We start from the raw sequence: 27,405 nt of genomic DNA, 5'->3' as shown, positions 1-27,405 counted from the left end.
TTGCTCCTAGACTCAGATCAGCCTAAAATCCCAGGATAATCTGAGAAGTCTTAGCCATCTCCACATTAGTACTTGATGAGCCATCTAAAGCAAATATTGTTCCCTTAGTAGAATCGTAATACAATTTCGCTGTAGAAAATTTAGAATATGAAGAACTTCAAAAAGAAAATCTATATTTTTCATCACCCACTCATAAACATTTTTGGTTTATTTATTCATTCATTTATGCATGTATTCATTGATTAATATGTCTTTACTGAGCACTCACTGTATGTCAGGACCTGTTCTAGAGCTTCAAGATATATAGCAGGGAAAGAAAAGTCCCTGCTTGTGGAATTTATAGTGTAGAGATCCAGACAGTAAACAGGAAATTACAATACAGGGTAGTGAATAAAAGGGGAAGAAGAGTGATATAAGATTACCTAAGAAGTGCACCTGCTCAAACTTGGAGGAGTCAAGGAAGTCTTCCTCAATGAAATAATGTCTTAGGTGAGACCTGAAGGAAGTAAACGATTTAATCAAATAAAGAGGGGCAGGGTGGATGGAGGAATGTTTCAGGCAGAAGGTACAGCCTTGACAAAGGCTACAAGGTGAAAGAGAATAGTATGTGTGAATAAATAAAAGAAGTTCAATATGGTTGAAGTCTAGAATAGAAGGTGGTTAGTGGAAAAGGGCAAGGTGAGTGAAAAATGCTGGAGCGAGCTCCTGCAGAGCCTTACAAACCCAGGGTGGAGTTTGGTCTCAGTTCCAAGAGTGAATGTATGCCCTTGAAAGTTTTAAGCCTGGGAGTAACATGATCCAATCTGTTCCAAAAGAATCATTTTGGCTACAATGTGGAGGATGGATGGGATGGGGAGAAACCCAGAATCAGAGATGCCACTTTAGAGATATTTGGAGAACTCAGGCAAAAGATAATGGTGGTCTAGAAAGAAGTCAGGGTTGTGTGGATGGAAAGAAAAGCACAGATTTAAGAAACGTTTAGATGGTAAAATCAATTTCACTCTGTATTTCAACCCAGGGGTCTTTTGTTTTTCTTTCCTTTACCAGTAATTTTCTCTTCCATGCCACATTGCCTTTCTCATGGCTGAAAACTTCAGGTCTTAACTTAATGTCATCTTCCTGACCGTCCTATTTAAAATGTCTCCCATCATCATTATGTCAGAGCATCTATTTTATTTCTTCACAGAACTATAAAAATATGTAACAACTTTATTTTTAATGACATAATTAAGTGTCTGTTTCCCATTAGACAAGAAGAAGCTACATGGATGCAGGTACCATTTCTATTTTAGATCCATATGGAGTGCCCTTTGGACCTTCCACTTAGGTGGTGGGGGTCTGGATTCAAATATATGTCAGTGCATTTCTCCCCATTGTACTCCATCCTATAATTTCTTAATTATTAAATAGGACCAACTAGTGATAATCGCACATTCTCTTATAACAGGGTCACATTTTGTATTCTCCCTTTATCAGGTTAATGTGTAGGATTTGTGTAATCATTGTATCTGTCTGATCTACTTCTGCTAGATATAGAAGAGGATATAAGCTGAGATGTGAAGTTGAGTACAATCTATTTGAAAATATGTTCATGTTTATGGACAGATGCTATACATCATAAGATACCAAGAGCCCTCCAAAAGCTGAAATAATATCTGCAGAGTCAAATTAAGTAAATTGGGGATAACAGTTGCCCTGCCTGTCTCTTTAAGTTCATCTTGTTGGACCATGGGTTGCTATGATGAGAGGTGATGCTTATACATAAGAATAGTATTCAATTTTCCAATGAGAAAAGTGTATGTGTGTGTGTATGTGTGTGTGTGTGTGTGTGTGTGTGTGTGTGTGTGTGTGTGTCTGCGCACATGTGCATGTTTAAATAAGCCTTGGTCAAAAAATGTATTCTTTGGAGCTAGACTTGAGGAAGCCATGGCTTTGTTCTTATTACCAGGGCAGGCATGGGTTCAATAAAGTTTTACAAGGTTCTTAAGCCAAACTGGTCTCTCTGCTCTTATATGACCCTCAGGACTCCAAAAGGGTATGGCTTTTGGACCCATAAATAAAGTCCCAAAATAAAGGGGACTCTTGATACTAGTAAAATTTTTCTTCCAAGTTGCTGTATTCTTGCCAAGTTTTTCATTCACTCTGATTTTAAAAATAACTGGAGATGTACAAATATTTTACCTATCAAAGTCAATCTAAGTGTAAATGAATCTTTGAGATCATTAGAATCTGGAAGCAGTGTGGGAGTGAGATGAAGTCCAGTACCAACCCACCTCAAAACCCAGAACATTGCTGCCACTGTCCCTAACAGTTGGAATAAAGCTGTGACACCAGCTGCCTCGTTTGGGAAGTGAGAGAGAAGGATTTTGAATTCTCTGTGGTAAACCTTAAAGCTTTCATGCTAAAATCCTCCTCTCCTCCCACTCTTTTCCCTTTTTAGGAAGCTTGTGGATGACCACCTGGTGTTCTGAATCATTAATTCATGGAAGACATTCTATCAGGAATTACATGGCACAGGCAGCCTGACAACTGCCATTGAAACCCTTCAAGCTCCTCATTCACTTTAATTCACTTCAGTAATTATTTATTGGACACCTACTATCATACCCAGCCTGGTGATAGGCAATGAAGCTTTCAAATGAAGAGAACATATAATTCTTACCCTGGAGATTTAAAAAATTTATTTAATGTTGGATTCAATTTTTGGAAGAGCAGATGAAATATTACATGAAACAAAAATTTTTCCAAAATTTACATAAGTATTTCAAAGCACTGTAGCAGTAACAAAATGGAGGAAAACTAGCTTCAGTGCTTGAGTTCTTGCTAAGCAAGAGGTGCTATACATGTATAGGCACTGGGTACTTTTCACATGTCATCTCACTGAATTCTCAAAGCTACCTTAGGAGAAAGACAGGAAAACTCCCACATTAAACATGGAGAAATAGAGGTCTGGGGTAAGACTGGTTAACTAATCTTCCTCAATAGTTGATTCTTCAATCAAGGAATTGTGAATCCAAAGTTTACTAAGACAAGGTGTAAACTTCCACATGACTGTAATAAGTAAGACAATTGAGTGAGTTTGAGAAACCACAAGGGACTCCAGGTAGAACAGGCTGTCAGGTGACTGAATCTGAAGCATGTGTTAAGAGTGGCAAGAAAGATGAAGAATATCAAAAGGCAGATGAGATGGGTACAGAAAATCAAGTGACAAAAAAAGGTGGCAGATGTCTGAAATTCAGATTAAATGATTAAAATGACAGATTCTGTAGGAATTGAGGGAGCACAGCGACAATGAGCATAAAGCAAATCACCACTAAGAAGACTTTACCAGCAACATAGTTCTGGTTTTTGATGGTTCCTAGGTGGTAGAAACTTATCCCAGGCAATAGGGGGCAGATGAGTCAGGGATGGGGCTTCTGGAATTAGGAATATTAACATCTTTGATGGACCAATTTTTTTCCCATTTGAGATGTCTATAATTATAAGAATATTTTTTAGTTTATATTTTCTTCATGAAGCCTTGAAATAAATCATTTTCATTACATTTCTCAATTATAAAGGTTAGTTAATTGGCAAATATCAACTGATATTCTCCTTAGGTTATCATAACTAAATATTTTGTGTTTTCATTTTGTACAGACATCCTGGGACTAATAACTGGTTTTTCAAAATGTAATGGTTACCAAACAAGAAAATTAGTAGCACAATTGGTTAGCTCCACAGAGAACAGCATGATTAGGAATTCCGCCTTGCTTAAATCTTCTAGATAATACATTTGAAGTTTTATGGTTATTTTCCTAGTGTTCTTGCATGCATTTAGAACATAAGCTTCAATCTGGCAAAAATCTCTCCATCAAAAAGAGATGTCTCGGGCTTCCCTGGTGGCGCAGTGGTTGAGAGTCCGCCTGCTGATGCAGGGGACACGGGTTCGTGCCCCGGTCCAGGAAGATCCCACATGCCGCGGAGCGGCTGGGCCTGTGAGCCATGGCTGCTGAGCCTGTGCGTCCGGAGCCTGTGCTCCGCAACGGCAGAGGCCACAGCAGTGAGAGGCCTGCGTACCGCAAAAAAAGAAAAATAAATAAATAAAAAATTTCATCCTCTTCATGGGATGTTTTATGGTGTGGTAGAAATAGCACTGTGTTTAGACCTAAACTAAGGTTCCATTTACGTCATCATCTACAAGTTAAATAACTCATGAAACATTTGTTTCACCTTTAAAATGAAGTTGCATGGTTTGTAAAATGAAAAAATAAAGCAACAATCTATGTTGTGAGAGTAAACAAGATAACAGTTGTGAGTCACCTAATGCCTGTCATACAAAAGGTACTCAATAAACGCTTTATTTCTCTTTTTCTTGATTTAGTTTTTTGCTTAAGTCATTTTGCTTCATTTTTTTTATCATAGTACCATAGCGATACTAAGGGACTGACATCTTTCCAAACATTCTGTGCAACTCTCACTGCTTCCCTGGGAGAGGCAGGACATCTCAGCACAAATTGTAACCAGGTGAGCTGGGTTGTCTCTTACCAACTCAGCACCATCATTACTCCCTTCCAAGGCTGGAAACTACATTTCCCTAAACCCTTTCCCTGTGTGGTTCTAGCTTAGAGGCTGCTAATGAGAGAAACTGTGATGTTTTGAAGGCAAAAGTGAAGAGGAAGCCATATTCTCAAAAGGCATGGGTGGCTTTCTACAGATATTTCTGTGGGTCATAGTGGCCAGAAACAGTGGTTTCTCAGATTCCTGTGTGAGCTCCAACTTCTCCACCCTCTCTAGTGCTATAGGCTGAAGTCGTCAGTGACTGTTTCCCAATCCTCCAGCCTGCCACATTTGTGTAAACCTAATTCCTCTATTAATTTTCTCATTCCAGTGATACTTGTAGTGGTTCTATTTTTCTACCCAAACTGACGGATTATACCTGTACCCTGCCACTTATTCTGCTGTTATACTTCCCAGCTAATATGTTTTCTAACAAATACTTATTCGATATAGGATACCCCCAAAGCACTTTCCAATTCTCTTTAAGTATCCCCAGGGAAATGCATCTACTTTGGAAAAGCCTGGTTGTGTTTCATCTTTAACATGTAGGTCTCCACCATTACTTTTCATGAAAGCTTAGTTGGGTGTGCCAGGTTAATGATCTCTGAGCCATACTAAAGTGCAGTCCGGGCCAGAATGAGCTTAAGCAGTCTCCTGTACTAAAATTATAAGCGGAGGTGTTCAAAGAGCAATTAACACAGGCATTTAAACTAACTATTGGATGTTTGATTCTATTATTTCAATCAAATTTTACAATATCATCTCATCAGTTTCTTATCTTATTTGCGAGATAGTACAGGACTTTGTTTTCAAGGCTAGCTTTAAAATAAAACCTAAATAAATCCAAACTTTATTTCCCAAATGGTGAATTCTTTGTCTTACAAAAACTTCCTGAAGGTAGACTGAGTAAGGCTCTGGTCCACCAGCTGGAGTGATTAATTGTACTCTAGTCAATGCTAGATCTGACCGTAAGAGACATAGCTCATTTCAAATCATAAAAATGCTATACTTTGTCAAACAGGAGTTATGATATGACCTATTTTCAAATTAGGTGAAAGAATTTTACAGTCTAGTAACAACCATCATAGACACAAAATTGATAGCTCTTTTTTAGTGTTCTTCTGCTTTTGTTATTTGCTTATTTACTTTGTTTTCATTTTAGTCTAGAAGACATCTAACTTATAGAATACCTATTATGAGCCAGGAACATTACAAGATTAATCATTTGAGTTAGATATTTTTATCCTCATGTTATAGATGAGCAAACTGAAGCTGAGGAAGATTAATAAAGTTATTCAAGGTAATCAGGAAGTAGCAGAACTAGTATCCAATCCTTGGTCTGTTTGATTCCATAATGGGTGTACGTCTTACTCTTCCAGTCTGCTTCACATTATAGATCTTATTACTTTCTAAGAAAAAATTATCCAGAAAGAAGCATTTCTTGTGACCCATCAAGCTGAATAAAGAATAAAATTTAGTGTTCAGTTGCTGCTCTCTTTTATCTCCTTAGGAGACTATTGAAATTGAAGACCTATGTGACCAGGACCCTTGATTCCAGGCACATCCTGCACAGCAGAGTCACAATATTATTTTTTCTGCCAATCTATAGAAAGTTTGAATATTGCATGCCAGAGGACATTCTTTGTGAGACATTAGCTGATTCCTGATGCCAATGGGACATTTGTCTGTGTTTCAGCTAGACTATACTCATTTCACAAAGTTCCTCTCCATGCCTTAGTTTTGGGTCCCTTTAAAAAAATTAAATAAAATATCATTAAAAGCTCTCTGTAAATTGAAAGGTTTACATTGTGCAATGGTTTGGATAGACAATACAGAGAGTTGTAATCTAGTATCTATGAATGAATACCTTTGTAGGAATGGTCTTATGACCACATGGGATGTGAAAAACTCTCTATCTCACCTCTGCTCTCTTCCAGTAGAGAAATGGAGGATTGGGGTGGGGGGTAGTGGTGGTATGGGTCAAGGTCAAGCACCACAACACTTCTGAGGTAGAGATTCAATATGAAGAGCCCATTTCTCATTTGAGGATCATAGTCTCTTGGCTCCACTTATGAAGGGTTTCCTACCACTGTGTCATGCAGTAAGATAGGTCAGGGACTTCCTCTTACCGGTAGGCCTGGAAAGCCTCGGAGTGGGCAACTGAGCATGGTTATGCTATGCCGCTTACCTCCTGAGTGGCGCAATCTCAAAGGCTAAGATAAGGGGTGAGATTTGGGTAAAGGGCCTTAAGAGTCCAGAGTTTACTCTAAGCCAAAGTTCTGAACTCTGTTCCACTGCATTTTTACATAAATATTAATGGGAATTCCAGAGTTAAATGTGTCTAAAATGAAAGCCAGCATAATATATCAGCTTTTAATATTTACAATAGCACCTTAATGCTTTTGGAAAATCTTAAGGAAGTCTCCTTACCTTTGTTTAATAGTTTCTCAAGCTTATTTGAGCCCTGAACATTATTTTTCATGTTTTTTCTTGCTTAATAGTGTTCCACGGGACACTAAGTTTGGGAAACTCTGGTCTGGGTATTAGACTAAAAGGGCAACAGGGGGCCTCAAGACTTATGCCAGGGCCAAGGATTCCACATAGAGATCTGGGGCCAATATCCTGCTGTGACCACCCCCCCCCCCCGCCCACAGCAGGCCAGTTATACTCCATCTTTTCTCACAATACTGATCATGGTTATAGATCTTTCATTACAAAAGAGCAAATTCTTTCCATTTGTATCAGTGAATTGGCATCCTGGGTTGTAGAGGCTTGTCTAATGCCAGAGGAATACAACAAAAGTGGTATATCTATCATCTAGCTGCTGATTCTATTTTGAAGATAAATCAATTCTAACTGGATTGAATGTATTTTATGTTTTCAATCCTGTTCATTTGCTATCTTTTGTTATATTCAGTCACATCTTGGCAAAACATTGATTTGTTTTGTCTAGCTTTCTTGTCTCCTGCAATATTAGCCTAGAAAAAATTTTTGAGAGGCCAGGAACTAGAGAGTATTTTCTCTTGAAATAGCTACCCATCTGAAGCACACAGCATTTGGCCAACTGCTCTTCATTGCATGAATTGTTCATCCTGGGTATAACTGATTGATCTTTTCTGACAACCGGTAGTATAGTTTTCTTGGACTGAGAATGTTCTATTATGGATAAGGATGAACAGATGATTAAAAATCATACACAGGGCTTCCCTGGTGGCACAGTGGTTGAGAATATGCCTGCAAATGCAGGGGACATGGGTTCGAGCCCTGGTCTGGGAAGATCCCACATGCCACAGAGCAACTGGGCCCGTGAGCCACAATTACTGAGCCTGCGTGTCTGGAGCCTGTGCTCCGCAACAACAGAGGCCGCGATAGTGAGAGGCCCGCGCACCGCGATGAAGAGTGGCCCCCGCTTGCCACAACTAGAGAAAGCCCTCGCACAGAAACAAAGACCCAACACAGCCATAAATAAATAAAAAAGAAAATAACAAATAAAAAAAATCATACACAGATATTAGATGCTTGGGTAATCCCATATCAAAATGTCTTTTTCTAAAAAATGGAGAGAGCTATTAATTAAACAATATAGATTTAAATATAAATCTTCTTTAAAAAACATAACTATAGTTATTTAAATAAATTAGTTTTCTTTGTTTTATGAAAAGTGAATAATGTGTCAAGGTTTTGGTAAGAGTGTAGTCAAATTAAACCTGTTATGTATTGGAATAGACAGTAAAGTGCATTTTCTCACATGAAGAGAGCAAAACAGCAAAGAAATATTGGTGGCCCTAAAGTGAAATATCTTCAAAACTGAGAGAAAAAAAATGTGTTCTCTGCAAGCTTAATTAGTAAAGCACATGCACAACCTAATTGACCTGACAATGTAAGGGTTGAGGAAATGGACAATATTAAAGTTTCTTGGTACCAGATCCTCATATCAGCCTCTACAACCAAAGGGAACCGCACCCTGATCAGATACAGGAAGCATGATGCTAGGCTAATCATAATCAGTTGTTACTTTCAGGCTGAAGCAACATAAATTCAATTGCAAATGGTTTTATATATGAGTAGATGCTATATATAGCTACCCAGGGAAGATTGAGTCTTGAAAAAAAGAAGCAAAAAACAATCTCCATGCAGGGAAAGGGTCTTGGTTGATGAACTGAAGCCCTGTGTCTCCTTGACAGGTTGTCCCTGTGGTGGGAAGGAGTGCTTCATGTTACCTCAGCTCTGAGAGACTTTTAAAGATCCCTAAATCCCTTTGTTCTGCTTCTGTACTGTCCGGGCAAAACTTTGATTTTACACTGGCTGCCCACTTGGCCCACCTGCAGTAAGAGTGCACATATTTGCAGATAGGAAAACTCCTGTCAATTTAGAATGAGCTGTCTTTCTTATGGCAAATCATCCTTGGGTAATAGGAAAAAACTCTAGTTCCTATATTTGCAAACTGGAGGTCCTCTCTTCCTCAAATGTGGTGAATCCAACCTAGTATTGTTTCTAAAACCACTAAGTGAATAGGAGAACTTTATGGAGCTACAATGTGTTCTGCAAAATTATCTTTTTAAATCTCCTGAATATTGTACATTTCTCCTTCCAAACAAATAGACAACAATAATTTTCATTATAAGTTAGCTGTCTTTCAACAGTTTAATGTATTAATCATTGTCATTAGGTCTGATCATCCAACACAATTCCTTTTCCATAGGCAACATTACCCTATACCAGTAAAATTCTTCACCTTTGCAAAAATCCCCTTTACCAAAAATTAATTATAAGTCAAGGCCCCCAAATTACTTTACATATTCCCAGCATTTTCTCTGTCCTATGATTTCTAATTTTCACAAGTAATTGAAACTATTGTATATTTTCATTCCAAAAAATTATACGTATATGTGTGTAGAGAAATATATTTTGCTAATTCTTGAACTATTAAAGAAGCAAACTGAACAAGAAATTTGGTTACTTGGAAGTGAGTAATGAGAGAGAGGAAAGAAAATGATGCCCTTGTACAAGATCAAAAATGTTGTTATGTTAGATGATCGCTATAGTTCCCCCATTTGGCTTGAAATGCATCAATATGAAAAAAACAACATGAGTACAAAAAAGAAAGAAGGAAAGAAAGAAAGGAGGGAGGGAGGACGGGAGGAAGGGAGGGAGAAAGAAAGGCCACAAACAAAGAAGAGGGATGGGCAAGATGGCAGAGGAGTAGGAGGACGTGGAGTTCATCTCTCTCTACGGATGCATCAGGAGTACATCTATAGATGCAACAATTCTCACACAACACTGCTGAACACTAGCAGAAGACCTTGGACCTTCGGTTTAGTTTTTAGGTTTTGTGTTTTTGTTAGTTTTGATCCTAATTGTTTGATTTCATTTTTGAGTTCTTCTATTTGTCTGGTTGTTCCCTTGCTTTTTGTTTTATTTGGCTCTGTTTTTGTTTCTTTCGTGTGTGTATCCTTGTTTCTGTTTGTTTGATTTTGTTTTTACCATTTCTCTGGGGTTTTGTTTGTCTTTTTTTTCTTTAATATATTTTCTATTTTTTAAATATTTCTATTTCTGCATTGCTTTTCTGTTGTTCTGTCTTCTTTCCCCTTTTTTTCCTTTCTTCTTTTTTTAATCATTTTTGTCTGTTTGTTCTGTTTCTTTTCTTCATTCTTCAGTTGGCACTCTGCTTTGGTTTTGTATTTTGGTTTTGTGTTTTTGTCAGTTTTCTTTTTAATTGTTTGATTTTGTTCTTGGGTTCTTTTGTTTGCTTGTTCTCTTGCTTTTTGTTTCATTTAGTTCTGGTTTTGTTTCTTTTGTGTGTGTGCATGCATTTCCTTGTTTCTGTTTTTGTTTGTTTGATTTTACTTTTTACCATTTGCCTGGGGTTTGGTTAGGTGTTTTTTTTTTTTTTTTTTTAATCCCCTTTATTGCTGGGAAGAGCGACTTGTGGGGTCATGGTTCCTCAAATGGGAGTCGGGCCTGAGGCTCTGGGGTGGGAGCACCAAGTCTAGGATGCTGGACCAATAGAGAATTCCTGGTCCCAGGGAAGATTAATCACTGAGAGCTCTCACGGAGGCCTCTATCTGAACCCAGGACCTGGCTCTACCCAACTTCCACAGCTCCCAGCACTGGAGGCCTCATACCAAAAAACAAACCAGACAGGAACACAAACCCACCCATCAGCACAAAGACGAACTACAGTCATACCAAGTTCACAGACACCCCAAAACACACCACCTAACATGGCCCTGCTCATCAGAAGGAAAAGAGTCAGCTCCATGCACAAGAAAGAAGGCACCAGTCCCCCCCATCAGGAAGCATATGCAAGACACTGGACCAACCTCACCACCAGGAGCAGAGAACAGAAGCAAGAGGAACTATGATGCTGCAGCCTAGGGAAAGGAAACCTCAAATACTGTAAATTAGACAAACTGAGAAGACAGAGAAATATCTTGCAGGCAAAAGAGGAAGATAAAAACCCACAAGACCAAATAAATGAAGAGGAAATAGGCAAACTACCTGAAAAAGAATTCAGACTAATGAGAGTAAAGATGATCCAAAATCTTGGAAAAAGAATAGACAAAATACAAGAAACATTTAACAAGAACCTAGAAGAACTAAAGAGCAAACAAACAGCAATGAACAATGCAATAACTGAAATTAAAAATACTCTAGAAGGAATCAATAGCAGAATAACTGAGGCAGGAGAAAGGATAAGTGAGCTGGAAAATAAAATGGTGGAAATAACGGCCACAGAGGAGAAAAAAGAAAAAAAGAATGAAAAGAACTGAGGACAGTCTCAGAGACCTCTGGGACATCATTAAATGAACCAACATCCAAATTACAGAGGTCCCAGAAGAATAGAAAAAAAAAGGGACTGAGAAAATATTTGAAGAGATTATAGTTGAAAACTTCCCTAATATGGGAAAGAAAATAGTCAAGTCCAGGAAGTGCAGAGAGTCCCATACAGGATAAACCCAAGGAGAAACACGCTGAGACATATTAATCAAAGTAACAAAAATTAAACACAAAGAAAAAGTATTAAAAGCAGCAAGGGGAAAGCAACAAATAACATACAAGGGAATCCCCATAAAGTTAACAGCTGACCTTTCAGGATAAACTCTACAGGCCAGAAGGGAGTGGCGGGACATATTTAAAGTGATGAAAGGGAAAAACCTAAAACCAAGATTACTCTAGCCAGCAAGCATCTCATTCAGATTCGATGGAGAAATTAAAACCTTTAAAGAAAGCAAAAGCTAAGAGAATTCAGCACCACCAAACCAGCTTTACAACAAATGCTAAAGAACTTCTCTAGGCAGGAAACACAAGAGAAGGAAAAGACCTACAATAACAAATCCAAAACAATTAAGAAAATGGTAATAGGAACATACATATCAATAATTACCTTAAATGTAAATGGATTAAATTCTCCAACCAAAAGACACAGACTGGCTGAATGGATACAAAAACAAGACCCACATATATGCTGTCTACAAGAGACCATATCATACCTAGAGACACATACAGACTGAAAGTGAGGGGATGGAAAAAGATATTCCATGGAATTGGAAATAAAAAGAAAGTTGGAGTAGCAATTCTCATATCAGACAAAATAAACTTTAAAATAAAAACTATTACAAGAGACAAAGAAGGACGCTACATAATGATCAAAGGATCAATCCAAGAAAATATAACAATTGTAAGCATCTATGCACCCAACATAGGAGCACCTCAATACATAAGGCAAATGCTAACAGCCATAAAAGGGGAAATCGAGAGTAACACATAATAGTAGGGGATTTTAGCACACCACTTACACCAATGGACAGCTCATCCAAACAGAAAATAAATAAGCAAACACGAGCTTTAAATGACACAGTAGACCAGATTGACTTAAATGACATTTATAGGACATTCCATCCAAAAGCAATGTAATACATTTTATTCTCAGGTGAACATGGAACATTCTCCAGGATAGATCATATCTTGGGTCACAAATCAAGCCTCGGTAAATTTAAGAAAATTGAAATCGTATCAAGCATCTTTTCTAACCACAATGCTCTGAGGCTAGATGTCAATTACAGGAAAAAAAACTGTGAAAATACAAATGCATGGAGGCTAAACAATATGCTACTAAACAAGAGATCACTGAAGAAATCAAAGAGGAAATCAAAAAATACCTAGAAACAAATGCCAAGTAAACATGACAACCCAAAACCTATGGGATGCAGCAAAAGCAGTTCTAAGAGGGAAGTTTAGAGCAATACAATCCTACCTCAAGAAACAAGAAAAATCTCAAATAAACAACCTAACCTTACACTTAAAGCAATTAAAGAAAGAAGAAGAAGAAGAACAACAACAAAAAAACCCCCAAAGTTAGCAGAAGGAAAGAAATCATAAAGATCAGAGCAGAAATAAATGAAAAAGAAATGAAGGAAACAATAGCAAAGATCAATAAAACTAAAAGCTGGTTCTTTGAGAAGATAAACAAAATTGATAAACCATTAGCCAGACTCATCTGGAAAAAAAGGGAGAAGACTCAAACCAACAGAATTAGAAATGAAAAAGGAGAAGTAACAACTGATGCTGCACAAATACAAAGGATCATGAGAGATTAATACAAGCAACTATATGCCAATAAAATGGACAACCTGGAAGAAATGGACAAATTCTCAGAAAAGTACAATCTTCCAAGACTGAAGAAGGAAGAAATACAAAATATGAAACCAATCACAAGCATTGAAATTGAAACTGTGATTAAAAATCTTCCAACACTCAAAAGCCCAGGGCCAGATGGCTTCACAGACGAATTCTATCAAACATTCAGAGAAGAGCTAACACCTATCCTTCTCACACTCTTCCAAAATATAGCAGAGGGAGGAACACTCCAAAACTCATTCTACAAGGCCACCATCACCCTGATACCAAAACCAGACAAAGATGTCACAAAGAAAGAATACTACTGGCCAATATCATGGATGAACATAGATGCAAAAATCCTCAACAAAACACTAGCAAACAGAACCCAACAGAACATTAAAAGGATCATACATCGGGCTTTCCTGGTGGCGCAGTGGTTGAGAGTCCGCCTGCCAATGCAGGGGACACGGGTTCGTGCCCCGGGCCAGGAAGATCCCACATGCCACGGAGTGGCTGGGCCCGTGAGCCATGGCCACTGGGCCTGTGCGTCCGGAGTCTGTGCTCGCAACAGGATAGGCCACAACAGTGAGAGGCCCGCGTACCGCAAAAAAAAAAAAAAAGGATCATACATCATGATCAAGTGGAGTTTATTTCAGGAATGCAAGGTTTCTTCAATATATGCAAATAAATCAATGTGATACACCATATTAACAAAGTGAGGGATAAAAGCCATATGATAATCTCAATAGATGCAGAAAAAGCTTTTGACAAAACTCAACACCCATTTATGGTAAAAACTCTCCAGAAAGTGGTCATAGAGGGAACCTACCTCGACATAATAAAAGCTATATATGAGAAACCCACAGACAACATCATTCTCAATGGTGAAAAACTGAAAGCATTTCTTCTAACATCAGGAACAAGACAACGGTGCCCACTCTCACCACTATTATTCAACATAGTTTTGGAAGTTTTAGCCATGGCAATCAGAGAAGAAAAGGAAATAAAAGGAATCCAAATTGGAAAAGAAAAGTAAAACTGTCACTGTTTGCAGATGACATGATACTCTACATAGAAAATCCTAAAGATGCCACCAGAAAACCACTAGAGCTAATCAATGAAGTTGGTAAAGTAGCAGGATACCAAATTAATGCACAGAAATCTCTTGCATTCCTATACACTAACAACGAAAACTCTGAAAGAGAAGTTAAGGAAACAGCCCCATTTACCACTTCAACAAAAGGAATAAAATAGCTAGGAAAAACCTACCTCGGGAGACAAAAGACCTGTATGCAGAAAACTATAACACACTGATGAAAGAAATCAAAGACAATACAAACAGATGGAGAGATATACCATGTTCTTGGATTGTGAAAATGCCTATACTACCCAAAGCAATCTACAGATTCAATTAAATCCCTATCAAACTACCAAAGGCATTTTTCACAGAACTAGAACAAAAATTTCACGATTTGTATGGAAACACAAAAGACCCCGAATAGCCAAAGCAATCTTGAGAAAGAAAAACGGAGCTGGAGGAATCAGGGTCCCTGACTTCAGACTACACTGCAAATCTACAGTCATCAAGACAGTATGGTACTGGCACAAAAACAGAAATATAGATCAATGTATAGGACAGAAAGCCCAGACATAAACCCATGCACATATGGTCATCTTATTTTTGACAAAGGAGGCAAGAATATACAATGGAGAAAAGACAGCCTCTTCAATAAGTGGTGCTGGGAAAACTGGACAGCTACATGTAAAAGAATGAAATTAGCACACTTCCTAACACAATACACAAAAATTAACTCAAAATGGATTAAAGACCTAAATGTAAGGCCAGACACTCTAAAACTCTTAGAGGAAAACATAGGCCGAACACTCTATGACATAAATCACAATAGGATTCTTTTTGACCCACCTCCTAGAGAAATGGAAATAAAAACAAAAATAAACAAATGGCACCTAATGAAACTTCAAAGCTTTAGCACAGCAAAGGAAAGCATAAACAAGACGAAAAGACAACCCTCAGAATGGGAGAAAATATTTGCAAATGAAGCAACTGACAAAGGATTAATCTCCAAAATATACAAGCAGTCCATGCAGCTCACTATCAAAAAAAACAAACAACCCAATCCAAAATGGGCAGAAGACCTAAATAGACATTTTCTCCAAAGAAGACATACAGATTGCCAACAAACACAGGAAAAGAAGCTCAACATCACTAATCATTAGAGAAATGCAAAGTAAAACCACAAGAGGTATCACCTCACACCAGGTTGGTCAGAATGGCCATCATCAAAAAATCTATAAACAATAAATGCTGGAGACGGTGTGGAGAAAAGGGAACCCTCTTGCACTGTTGGTGGGAATGTAAATTGATAAAGTCACTATGGAGAACAGTATGGAGGTTCCTTAAAAAACTAGAAATAGAACTACCATATGACCCAGCAATCCCACTACGGGGCATATACCCTGAGAAAACCATAATTCAAAAAGAGTCATGTACCACAGTGTTTACTGCAGCACTATTTACAATAGCCAGGTCATGGAAGCAACCTAAATTTCCATCAACAGATGAACGGATAAAGAAGATGTGGCACATATATACAATGGAATACTACTCAGCCATAAAAAGGAACGAAATTGAGTTATTTGTAATGAGGTGGATGGACCTAGAGTCTGTCATACAGAGTGAAGTAAGTCAGAAAGAGAAAAACAAACACTGTATGCTAATGCATATATATGGAATCTAAAAAAACGGTACTGATGAATCTAGTGGCTGTGCAGGAGTAAACATGCAGACGTAGAGAACGGACCAGAGGACATTGGAAGGGGAAGCTGGGACAAAGTGAGAGAGGAGCACTGACATATATACACTACCAAATGTAAAATGGATGGGTAGTTGGAAGCTACTGTGTAGCACAGGGACATCAGCTCGATGCTTTATGACGACCTAGAGGGTTGGGATAGGGAGGGTGGGAGGGAGTCCCAAGAGGGAGGGATATGGGGATATATATATACATATAGCTGATTCACTTTGTTGTACAGCAGAAACTAACACAGCATTGTAAAGCAATTATACTCCAGTAAAGGTGTAAAAAAGAAATTTTCTAAAAAAGGAATCATTCTTATCAGTAAATGCCAAACACACGACGACCACCCCCCAGAAAAAAAAGAGATATTGGACATGGTACAACATACACTAAAGCGTGATAAACTAATCATTTAATGTTTTTAAATGCTTTATGTATGCAGATCATAGAATTTTCAAACTAATAAAACAAGATTAAACTAGAAAAATCGAAAATAAGAAAATGAAGGAGAGATGTAGAGATGGGAGTAGAACCCTGACATTATTACTGTTGTCTAAAACATTTCAAGCAAAGCAACAAAATAAAATGAAAGAAGTTACTGGAATACAGGTAAATGTATCCATCAATCCAGTGAAGGATTTCAAATATAAAATTGTCAGAAGTACCAGAAGGAAGAAGAATAAAATAAGAGTTAAAATGTTTCAAGATTTCAAGATGCAAAAACCATTACATTTTACTTTTTAAAAATTTTCAAGTGTAAAAAATGTTACAAGATTGACAAATGTTATTGAATTTGACAATTAGAAAGACACTGGTGCATTCTGCCAGAGGGGTGTCCTGTGGGTGGTAAAATGAGATTGCAGAGGGTGGATTTACATGGAAGTGGAGTTGAGGGGTGTAAACTGTTAGGAGTTTGGAGTGAGGCAGGTACTAAGCCTACCACTTATCTCTGACTCTCCAAGATTCTGGCCATTGCTGTATATGCACAAAGACCAGGCATCAAGATGCAGATCACAGTGTGAGTTTCATTCAGGGCTCACTGGAAATGGCTGGGTTGGAAAACTCAGTGGGTCTCTGACCTTTTCCACTTGCAACCAGGTCCACGAACAGAAGTCTGTCCTGATTTATCCCATCTAGCATAAGCTGAGGAGCTGGCTGAGGGCACAGACCTAGTTGGGCCTACCAGTGGTAGACCTTGCCTGATCTGCTTACACTTTGAGAGTAGGAATGAGAGGAGTCTCAGGCCTTCTTAAAAATCCATGAGAACTGCGAGAAATGCGGTGGAGTCAACTGCTTCTTTTTGGAACATAGCAATTGCATGCATAATTAATGTGGATCAAAACAAGTCAGATTTGGCATTTCACTAGAGAGGAGTAAGGAGAAGGTAAAGACTAAAGTGAAGTTGTCAATGAAGAGGCAGATTCTGAAGACTCAAACAAGTGGAAGTAACAGGAGGCCTAAGCTCCTGCAGAAGATGGGTAGGGATTTAGATAATTTTTATATAGGGAATCAGGAGACTTACGGCCTCAATCTTCTCAAGAGAGAGCAAGTAAGGCTATATGCTGGGAGGGAGAGTGCAGAAGTGGGCTGGCAACTGGAGGGTGGAGAATGTTACTGCCTGTGAAGTTCAGCACATACACTGGAGATTGGCATGACAAGATAAGCCTTGCTTCATGTTCCTTGCTGCCACTGACAGGATAGAATTTTGGGCTGTATAGACCATTGGCCTTGACTAGAATAAAACTTCATATATTTTATATTCACTTTTATTTTCCTAGTGTACCTTTGAGAAGAGGGTTTCAAATACGTATGTGTTTGTGGAACAACATATGCAATGTCAACAGGCTAATAAAATGAATAAAGACAATGCAATTGATATTTTATAGGACTCTTCAAATTAAAGAATGTCTCCCATTTTAAAATTGTCCTTCCTACTTTTGGAGGACAAAATGTCCACTCTTTAATAAAACTAGAAAAATGGGTGATTATTTTTAATTTTTGTCCTTACTTAGCAACAATGACAGCAAACATATATTAGTTTCTCTAAGATTTAATTTTTTTAGTCTGTAAAATCCCAAAGTCTGATCATCAGCGCTCTTGAGAATATTTTCTGAACTGTGAGTGTAATTGAAGCAAATGAAGGAGGAGGATAAAATAATTATTTAGCAACTGGAATATTAGGTCCTGAATAATAAAAGGAATTAACGTAAGGCAAACCTCATTCTCACAGGCACATGCACATCAAGGTTCAGGTCAGGGGGTGTTTAGGAATCCATAATGACAATAGCTCATTGTGGAACACTACAGGGTAACTCACATAGCTGCCATGGCAGAGACCACAGCTTACAATGCCATAGTCTATGTTGCCAAGACAACAACACAGCCAGCAACAGAGGCTGACATTTTGAAACACACATATGATTTCATTATTTACAAGTTATAGAGAGGATAGCAGAGCCACTGTGGTGGCTTAGAAACATCTGTTCTAATACTGCCTACTTACATTTAAAAAATGGTGCATTATTGCATGTACCCAGTGCATAAAGAGGCATATGCAGACTCCTTCATTCATTCATTCAATAAGCATTTACCTACTGAGCACCTGCTATGTGCCTAACACTGGAAATGGACGTAGTCTTGCTATTTTTGCTATATGCCTGATATATGATAGAATGAAACTATCATGGAGATCAATGTACAAGGTCTTAATCTAAGGGGGAAAGTTAATGCTCAAACAAGGAAAAAGTTGTGATTCTTTCTCCCCCATCTGTCATCATGAACTTTTGGATAATGATAATCTATGCTACTATTTGTTTTCATTCTTCCTTCAGATAGAAATTCTAGTGACGCATTTACCCTTTAAGATATTTCGTGAAAGGGGAACTCCTAATTAAATAATTGTGAAAAATGCAGGGCTTCCCTGGTGGTGCAGTGGTTAAGAATCCGTCTGCCAATGCAGGGGACACGGGTTCAAGCCCTGGTCCAGGAAGATCCCACATGCTGTGGAGCAACTAAGCCTGTGCGCCGCAACTACTGAGCCTGAGCTCTAGAGCCCACGAGCCACAACTACTGAAGCCTGTGTGCCTAGAGCCCGTGCTCTGCAACAAGAGAAGCCACCGTAATGAGAAGCTCGCGCACCGCAACGAAGAGTAGCCCCCACTCACAGCAACTAGAGAAAGCCCATGCGCAGCAACAAAGACCCAACGCAGCCAAAAATGAATAAATAAATTTATTAAAAAAAAAAGAAAAATGCAACAAAGCATATATGTTCCTACACATTCACAGGAACACTTCTTGGTAGGGTGTATCCATAGAACTCTATTATGCCGTATTAGTCTTCCAAGGGATGCACTTTGGGAAAACTATCTTAGTGTCTATTATAAATTAAGATGATGGTGATGACACTGGCAATAAATGCATTAGTCATGGGCAATTGAAAGATGGTAAGCAGCATACACACCATGGCATCAACAGAAGACTGCATTCATAATTTATGAATCCCAAAGAATTATGCAACCTTTTATTACATCTTCCTGTCAGAAACAAGCAGCAGGATTCCTGTGATATGAAAATGTTTCTCACAACATGCCTCATTTATATGTCCTTTATGTACCTGCCTGATGAGCTTGAATTCAGTCATCTGAAAGCCAACCCTACTGGCTGTACTTAGGAGTATCTGAATAGGTGAATGCAACATTCTAATTTAAGGAGGTTAGTTATTAAAGCATAGGTGCAAATCTAAATATGAGGTAGGATGGTGACCATACAGATGTGCAAGAGGACAAGGGTGGCATGGCTTGCCTGCTGATGGACCCCACTTAAGTTTGGTTGGCTGTTAGCAAGTGACGTCTACTCTGTGCCACTTCTGGCTTTAGTTAGTGAGCAGCACCAGGGCGCTTGCATGACACTCAGGCTCATGCCCTGTGAGTTATGCTTCTGAAATAAAATCTCTCTCCCTCGAACACAGTTGAGGACATTGGAATTCTTCTGTCTGCTTCTGTCATCAGTTTTATTCTGCTGGCACTGCCCTGTTGCTACCTGGTAGTACAATTTAATTTGTGAAGGGAAGAGAAATCATAGTCCTTATTGCCTACAGAGGGTGAGAAGATTAAAAGAGCCACACAGAGCCCCTGCGTGGAGAGGCTGCAAAGGTGTTATTAGATGGAGACAGTGCATAATTCTGATGCTCCTTGCAGCATCAGTGAGCAGACTGTATTCGTGGGCAGGTGCTTCTGAATAGCAGCATTGCCATGACTATGCGTGGAGGACACGGTCTGCGGGAGGGTTTGGCTCGAAGCCTTCCTCTGAGACAGCCTGGTGCAGGCACAGATGTCCCAAGTAGTAGTGTGACAGAGCAGCCCTCATGCCGAGAAACACTGTATGGTCTGACTCTTTTCAACACCCTCTGCACATGTTCTTGTATTTTTATATCCATTTAGCTCTCACACTTCACTGATCTTTTAAATTTGTAAATTAACAAAAGAAATGACTGTTTCAAGTGAACCTAAACTGAATTACCTACTTAAAAAAGAGAAGACTGCTATCTAAAGGGTGCATATGTGGGAAGAGGGAAGACCACCAGTTTTTTTAATGCACATGAATATTCTTTGCTATGATATTAGAAAGTCACTGAAATCTAGTATTTAGGAGAAAGCAAAAAGCAAATGTTTGGGGGCCTTCTGTTTTGAAGTGAGGCATTTCCAAACAGTTTCAGTCATTCTCGTTTCATTCATTCCTTCTTTGCTACCTGAATCAGACCCTTTGACATTGGCTAGGATTACACCTAAAAAGGGGCAAGACTAGACTACAGTACATGGCATCTGATATAACTGGGTTTGAAACCAAGCCTTTCAGTGTGATAGTAATATGCAAGTTCCTAACACCTCTAAACACCAGTTTCCTCAACGATGTAATGGGGATAACAGTGGAACCTTCTAAAATGAGAATATTCTAAACATAAGAATGTTGTGAAGAACAAGCTATATATGTAAATGCTTTATATAGTGTTTGGCATAGTACCTGCTTATTAAAAAATATCTATTATGATTATTTTTCTCTAAAAATGAATAATCTGTCAAGAACTTAAAAAGATGAAGTACTGGCCTTATTCCCATGTACATGTATGTGTACTTGTGTGCTTGTATCTGTATATTTTGTTTTTCAGTTGAAGGTGTGTAAAGGAAATCATTATGATACTTGTTTGAGCTAGAATTTCTACCCCTCTGCTCCATTAGAGATGATTTAGAGTAAATGTGAACTTGGTTTTCAATAGTGTTTGGAAATCACTAAAATGGTGTGGAAAGCAGTGAGGAAGAGCTCTGGATTTATAACTTTACTTTTGCCACCAAGTTACTTTGAAGTGAGAATATTCTAAAAAATGCAGACTTTTTAGAGAGTAACCAGAAAGTGCAAGTAACCCAGAAGCTTGGTGTGTAGAGTCATTCATATTTATTTATTCATGCATTCATTCACTAAATAAATATTAATAACACATCTACCATGTTGCCTATGCGAGTTATTAGGTGTAAAAAATAGATGAGTAAGAGGTAAAAATCCTTCCTCTTAAGGAACTTGCAGCCTTAGAGGACAAACAAGTAAAGAAATAACATCAATGTAATATGAAAGGAATTATAATAAGCACAAATTAGGCTATTTGATTTGCAGAGCAAGTTAACATCTCTCCCCTGTTCAAAGGAACTGGAGGTCTTAATTCATAAATATAGAGCAACATTTTTGAAATTCTTGGATAATTTTATCTCAACTGACTTTTACTTTTGCTTTATATATATTCTCTCTCTTGAGCATGCCCAACCTGGGATATATCTTTAAGTTTATATTAACTTTTCATACTTTTTCTCTTAGAACAATTTGCAGTTCAGTTTATTAAATGCCATCACACACACAGAATACATAGAATTTAAAAGTAGATAATCAAAATCTATTTTAAAGAAGTTATCATCAAGTGTTTATTTCCTATATGGTATTAAGTAAAAGTAAGTTTTATATTTTAATGGTTTAATGTAAAAAATGGATTTGAGGCCCTCAGCCCCAAATGTAGTCATATTGATCAAAACAGTTTTCTTTCTCTTTTCTCCCTTATGTCTCTCTCGTTTCCTTCATTTTTCTTCCATCCTTTCTCCCCCCTTTACATTCCTCTGTCTCTCTTTTAATTCTTTTTTATGTCAATTTTTCCCCCAAACTTGCTTGACTAACCAAATTTATAAAAATAGCCAAGTATTTCTATTCTCTGAAACAGCAAATAGTCTTACATAAAAATTAGGTCTAAACTTGGAAGTTTCATTTATTAATTAGCTTTAAAACTAAAAAAAAAAAAAAAAGAAAGAAAGAAAACCTATAAACATTTTCAGACAGGAGCTGTTTCCATAAATTCTGTGGAGGAAAAGAGCCCCACTTGAGTAGAAAGGACATTGGTGCCTGGCTCTACCTCTAAGATGATATTTTCTCAGTGAAGTTTCTTTACATCATGGATTCCTACAATTATTATTGGTAAAACGAGGGGGTACAGTCACTATCTCACAATTTTTAGTAGCAGAATTCTTTTTTTCCAAGTCAAAACTTACAAGTTATACCATTACATAAAACAGTACAAAAATATAATTGGGTTAGCCAGAGTGAAGGTGAGCAGCTGAGTGGGCAGACCCCTGGTGGATCTGAGGGGCCCAGGGCACCAAAGAATGTCATTTGAAAACTTTTGAGCTGCGAAATCTCTAAGGGCCTTTCTAGTGCTAACAGCATATGACCATAGGTACTAAATAATTCACACTAAATTACACTTTTTAAAATAAATGAATGTCTTCCATTTTCAAGGAAGAAATAACAAAGGTTCTCTTTGTGCTTGCAACACTTACTTCCTTTTTTATCAACAAAACTCAGTAACCTAGAATTAATCTTCCTGAAAGTTACTCATGACCAGGAAGAAATTTAGGCAAAAAATAGACTACTATTATTAGATTCACAGATGAGGACTATTGAAAACAATATCAATATTTTCACATACCATGAAATATAATAATCTAACTTCATAATTCTTTAAGTACTTGATTACGGTATGATTTCCCTTCATACAACCGCTATTGACCTACAGTGCAGTTGACTGTACTATTTACTTACATTTTCTACCTATATATGATAATTAATATCTATACATCAGAAAGGATATATAGCATTAGAAACTTAATAAGTCAATACTTGGTCTTAGCATTATTATTTAAGGGAAGCTTCACACGTTTATTTTACTAACATCATATACTGCTATCGATTACTCACTTTGTAAATGTTTTATTCATCTATTCACATTAAAGATAGAGAGAATTCCACTTAAAGTTTATAATAGGATATATGTTTCCCTCTTTACATCTCTCCCATACAATCAGAGCTGCTTCTTTTTTGCAGTGGCAGCTCATTATATTTCAGGAAGTATGCCTGGGTGGTAGATAACCTGGGAGATTTCCATTTCACGGAGGAGATCCTCCCACAGTATCATCAGATGAAAAATGATAAGTTGATGTAGGAAGGATTTCATCCTGTTGTTACTTCTGTTACAATTATAGATGGAGTTTTTCCTTTACCAGTCATATTTCCAAGAATTCTAAGTGTCAATGCCACACTAACCTGTACTCAAGATGTGGGAAAGGTTGAGAGTGGGGGAAGTTGGGCTGGGGGTTGTGGAAATGCTCTCCAGAATGGGAAGTACACTGTGTCATGCCAGCCTTCTTTTTATTAATGAAATGATAGGTATTATAAGCCTTGGTCGGCACTTACATCTATTGTTATTGGTCTTGTCTTTCAGGCAAAGGGATTCATTATGGTAAAGAATCTTCCTTTACCTTTCTGTACCCCATATATCAACACTTTTTATACTGTGATAAAATTTACTTCTTCATGGGTCTTAGACATCTTAGTCACATTGGAAATATCACTCTATTTTCACACATTATTCGTTTTCAGTATTGAACATAGTGAACAAATTCTACCTTGTGTCCCAAGAGCAGCCTGAAGAAGTTGTGAAATCTGTGGTCCATTTACTATGAGTGAGAAGAGCTAAATATTTATTATTCTCAGTCCAAAATCACTTTTGACATGCATGTTTTCTCATCCAGATGGTTAACACATACACATAATAATCAATAGCAGTCAACTCATCTGTAGTTTCTAATTCTTTTCAGTGTCTGGAGTGTTGTGTTAGGAAGTTCAGAGGCTGCCTCCAAGACCAAGGGGAAAGAATACCATAATCAATAGGAATACCTGCCAGAAGTACAGGAGGAAGTGGTGACATATTCAATAAATTGGTCATATTTGCATGATCAGGAAATGTTGTTTCACGTGTTAATTGAGTTATTTGAGAGTGCTTACGCGTCTTATCTTGCTCAAAGTTCATTAGGATGCAGTTTTGCCCAAAATTTGCCATTATTTTGATTCTACTATACAGTTTAGGTAAGTGCTGATCTCTGAATTATTTTTCAGGTTACAGTTATTTCTTTCATGCTCCAATAAGTTGGCATTTGAGCAGATTTTTGTGCATTTTTAACAACCCCAAACTGCTATTTTAAGACATTTCTAGCATTTTAGATATTATATCTTTGGCATTGATGAAAAACTAATATATGAAGCAGCCTCATGGAATTCCTCTGTAATTTTCATTATAACTGTTATTAAGAACCCCGTTCATTACATTTGCAATGTCTCATCTATTAAAAAAAATGTTTTGTAGTGAAGTGGATGGACCTAGAGACTGTCATACAGAGTGAAGTAAGTCAGAAAGAGAAAAACAAATACCGTATGCTAACACATATATATGGAATCCAAAAAAAAAAAAAAGAAAAGAAAAGAAAAAAAATGGTCAGAAGAACATAGGGGCAAGACGGGAATAAAGATGCAGACCTAGTAGAGAATGGACTTGAGGACATGAGGAGGGGGAAGGGTAAGCTGTGACAAAGTGAGAGAGAGGCATGGACATATATACACTACCAAATGTAAGGTAGATAGCTAGTGGGAAGCAGCCGCATAGCACAGGGAGATCAGCTCAGTGCTTTGTGACCACCTAGAGGGGTGGGATAGGGAGGGTGTGAGGGAGGGAGACGCAAGAGGGAAGAGACATGGGGACATATGTATATGTATAACTGATTCACTTTGTTATAAAGCAGAAACTAACACACCATTGTAAAGCAATTATACTCCAATAAAGATGTTAAAAAAATGTTGATACAATTTCTCCTGGAGTCCAGTATGTGGAACACATTTACATCTACTGTCCAATTGGTTTGCTCCCAACCACTAAACACTAAGAACTACATTTCCATTTTGCCCTGGCTGCTAGGAAACCTCGATATAAATATTTCATTCAATTGCTGCAATTTTATCCAAACTTAGAAACTTGATGTAAATGTTTTCTCATTTACAATGCAGTTTTGCCTTTTTGATTGTACTAATGCTTTTTGGTTTACTACCCCATTCCATTATCATAAACTGTCCCAAATTCTATTTTGGATAAATTTTAAGGTAAGGTAAATAATCTATACCTTTATCATCTTATTCACACTCTTTTTCCAACTTTTCAGTTTTTCCATTTATGCTTTTGTGTGAGCCTGAGGTGCTCTTGAAAGCAGAAACTGAGACAAGGGCTTTCATGCAGATGGTTGAGGGAAGCGAGATGAGAGAAAAGGAAGGACTAGAGAGAGTGAAACAGAAAAGGAGGGGGAGTCAATCCCCTGGTAATATGCCGCATTGATTTCTGTGATGGACAAGTGAAGCTCTATCCAGCCAAGACCTTCTGATGTGTCATAGAGGATACACCTCAGAATGTTTTCTTTTGCGAGAGAAAGGATCAGATTCCCTCTACCATCAGTCAAAACGTGCCTCGAAGAAAGTTAAGTGTTCACATCCATCCCATGATGCTGCATGCAAGAATCCCCAAGCCACAAATGACAGATATATCATGCTATCAGGTCACACCTGTGAAAACTCATTGCTGCAGCAGTGCTCAGAAAAAAAAGTGAGCCAAATGAATATGAAGCAGGGGACAAGAGATGTCCTATATACTTTTCAACTTGGGGGGACACCCCTAGGGCATCACCTGAGTTTTCCTTCTCACTGAGACCTGACCCCACTGTCTGCTGCAATCAGTACTGGGACAGCATATACCATACCCCTTCCTTAGTGGAGAGAGAACAGTGCCAAACAATTTTATTTATCGAGCAGCTTTTTTTTTTTTTTTTGGAAGAAATTGATTTAATGAAAGATAATAGGGATATAATCAAGGAGTTCTAAAGGATTTTCCAGAGGTGGAAAGTTGGAATTACCCTCAGTAGTTTTACTGAGATTTCTGGGGTGGTGAAAATGATTCTTTTTCTCACCTGACACCTGTCAGATACACCTGGGGTCTGTGTGACTAGGAGTTAGTTTGTAATAGACTTTGAATTATAGGAGCTGCCAATTAAGTAGAAAGGAGAATGCAAAATCTTGGTTATTGTTTACTCTATGTTCCTTTGTTTGTCTTCTTCTCCTTCCCAACCCTCAATCTCCAGTAATTGGCCCCCTTTCTCCAACTGAAGAGCTCCTACCAAATACCAAAAAAATAGCACAAAGGCATATTTTATTCTCTTTCAGTTCTCACAGAACAATTTGATATTTCCACTGGTAAATAGGTTTTAGATCTGTTGTCAGCCATGGGATCAGCTTACTGGATCCTTCATAGAATGTGGAAACATATGACAACAGTTTCTACTACTGGTGGAGAAAACTCTGATAGGTGTTCAAAGATGGAAAGCTGGAGGTCATTGCCTAGGCAGTAGCATTTAGTGTTTAGAGGCAAAGGCTCCAGGTTGCTGATCTGGCTCCAACACATACTGGCTGTGCGGCCTTTGAAAAATTTATTTATCCTCTCTGGGCCTCAGTTCCCTCAATCAGTAAAAGATATAAAATGATATAAGTCATATAGGGCTGTCCTGAGGATCAAATGAGGTTATTTATGAAAATTGCTTAATATAGTGCCATGCACAGAGAAAGTGATTAACAGTGCTAGCCAGCAGTGTACACTAACAGAAAGAAAATGGAGAAGATAGAGCCAGAGACCCAAGGGATCCAGAAGTGAAGAAAATTAAGACATGGTGGATTCTGTGGCAAACACAAATCAACGAACAGGAGAAATCACATAATCTTGCAGCCCAAACAACTCACTGTCCCCCCTTTCATGAGACATGGTTTCCCCTCTTAATGGCTATACCAATTCTCTTAGTTCCAGTAGCTAGAACATCCCAGCAGCCTCAAATGAATTTCTCTCATTAATTTGGTTCTTCCTCTGACCTACTTTAGTTCTTCTAGCTGCCATCTTAATACAGACGGACTAAAATGTCGCTGCAGCGAGGGCAGTGCAAAACAGATACTCCACACACTTGTCAAAACAAAT

The sequence above is a fragment of the Phocoena sinus genome, chromosome 17 (assembly GCF_008692025.1).
Source record: "Phocoena sinus isolate mPhoSin1 chromosome 17, mPhoSin1.pri, whole genome shotgun sequence".
NCBI lineage: Eukaryota > Metazoa > Chordata > Mammalia > Artiodactyla > Phocoenidae > Phocoena > Phocoena sinus.
The sequence above is the reverse complement of the archived record's forward strand: the minus strand, read 5'-3'. Positions refer to the sequence as shown.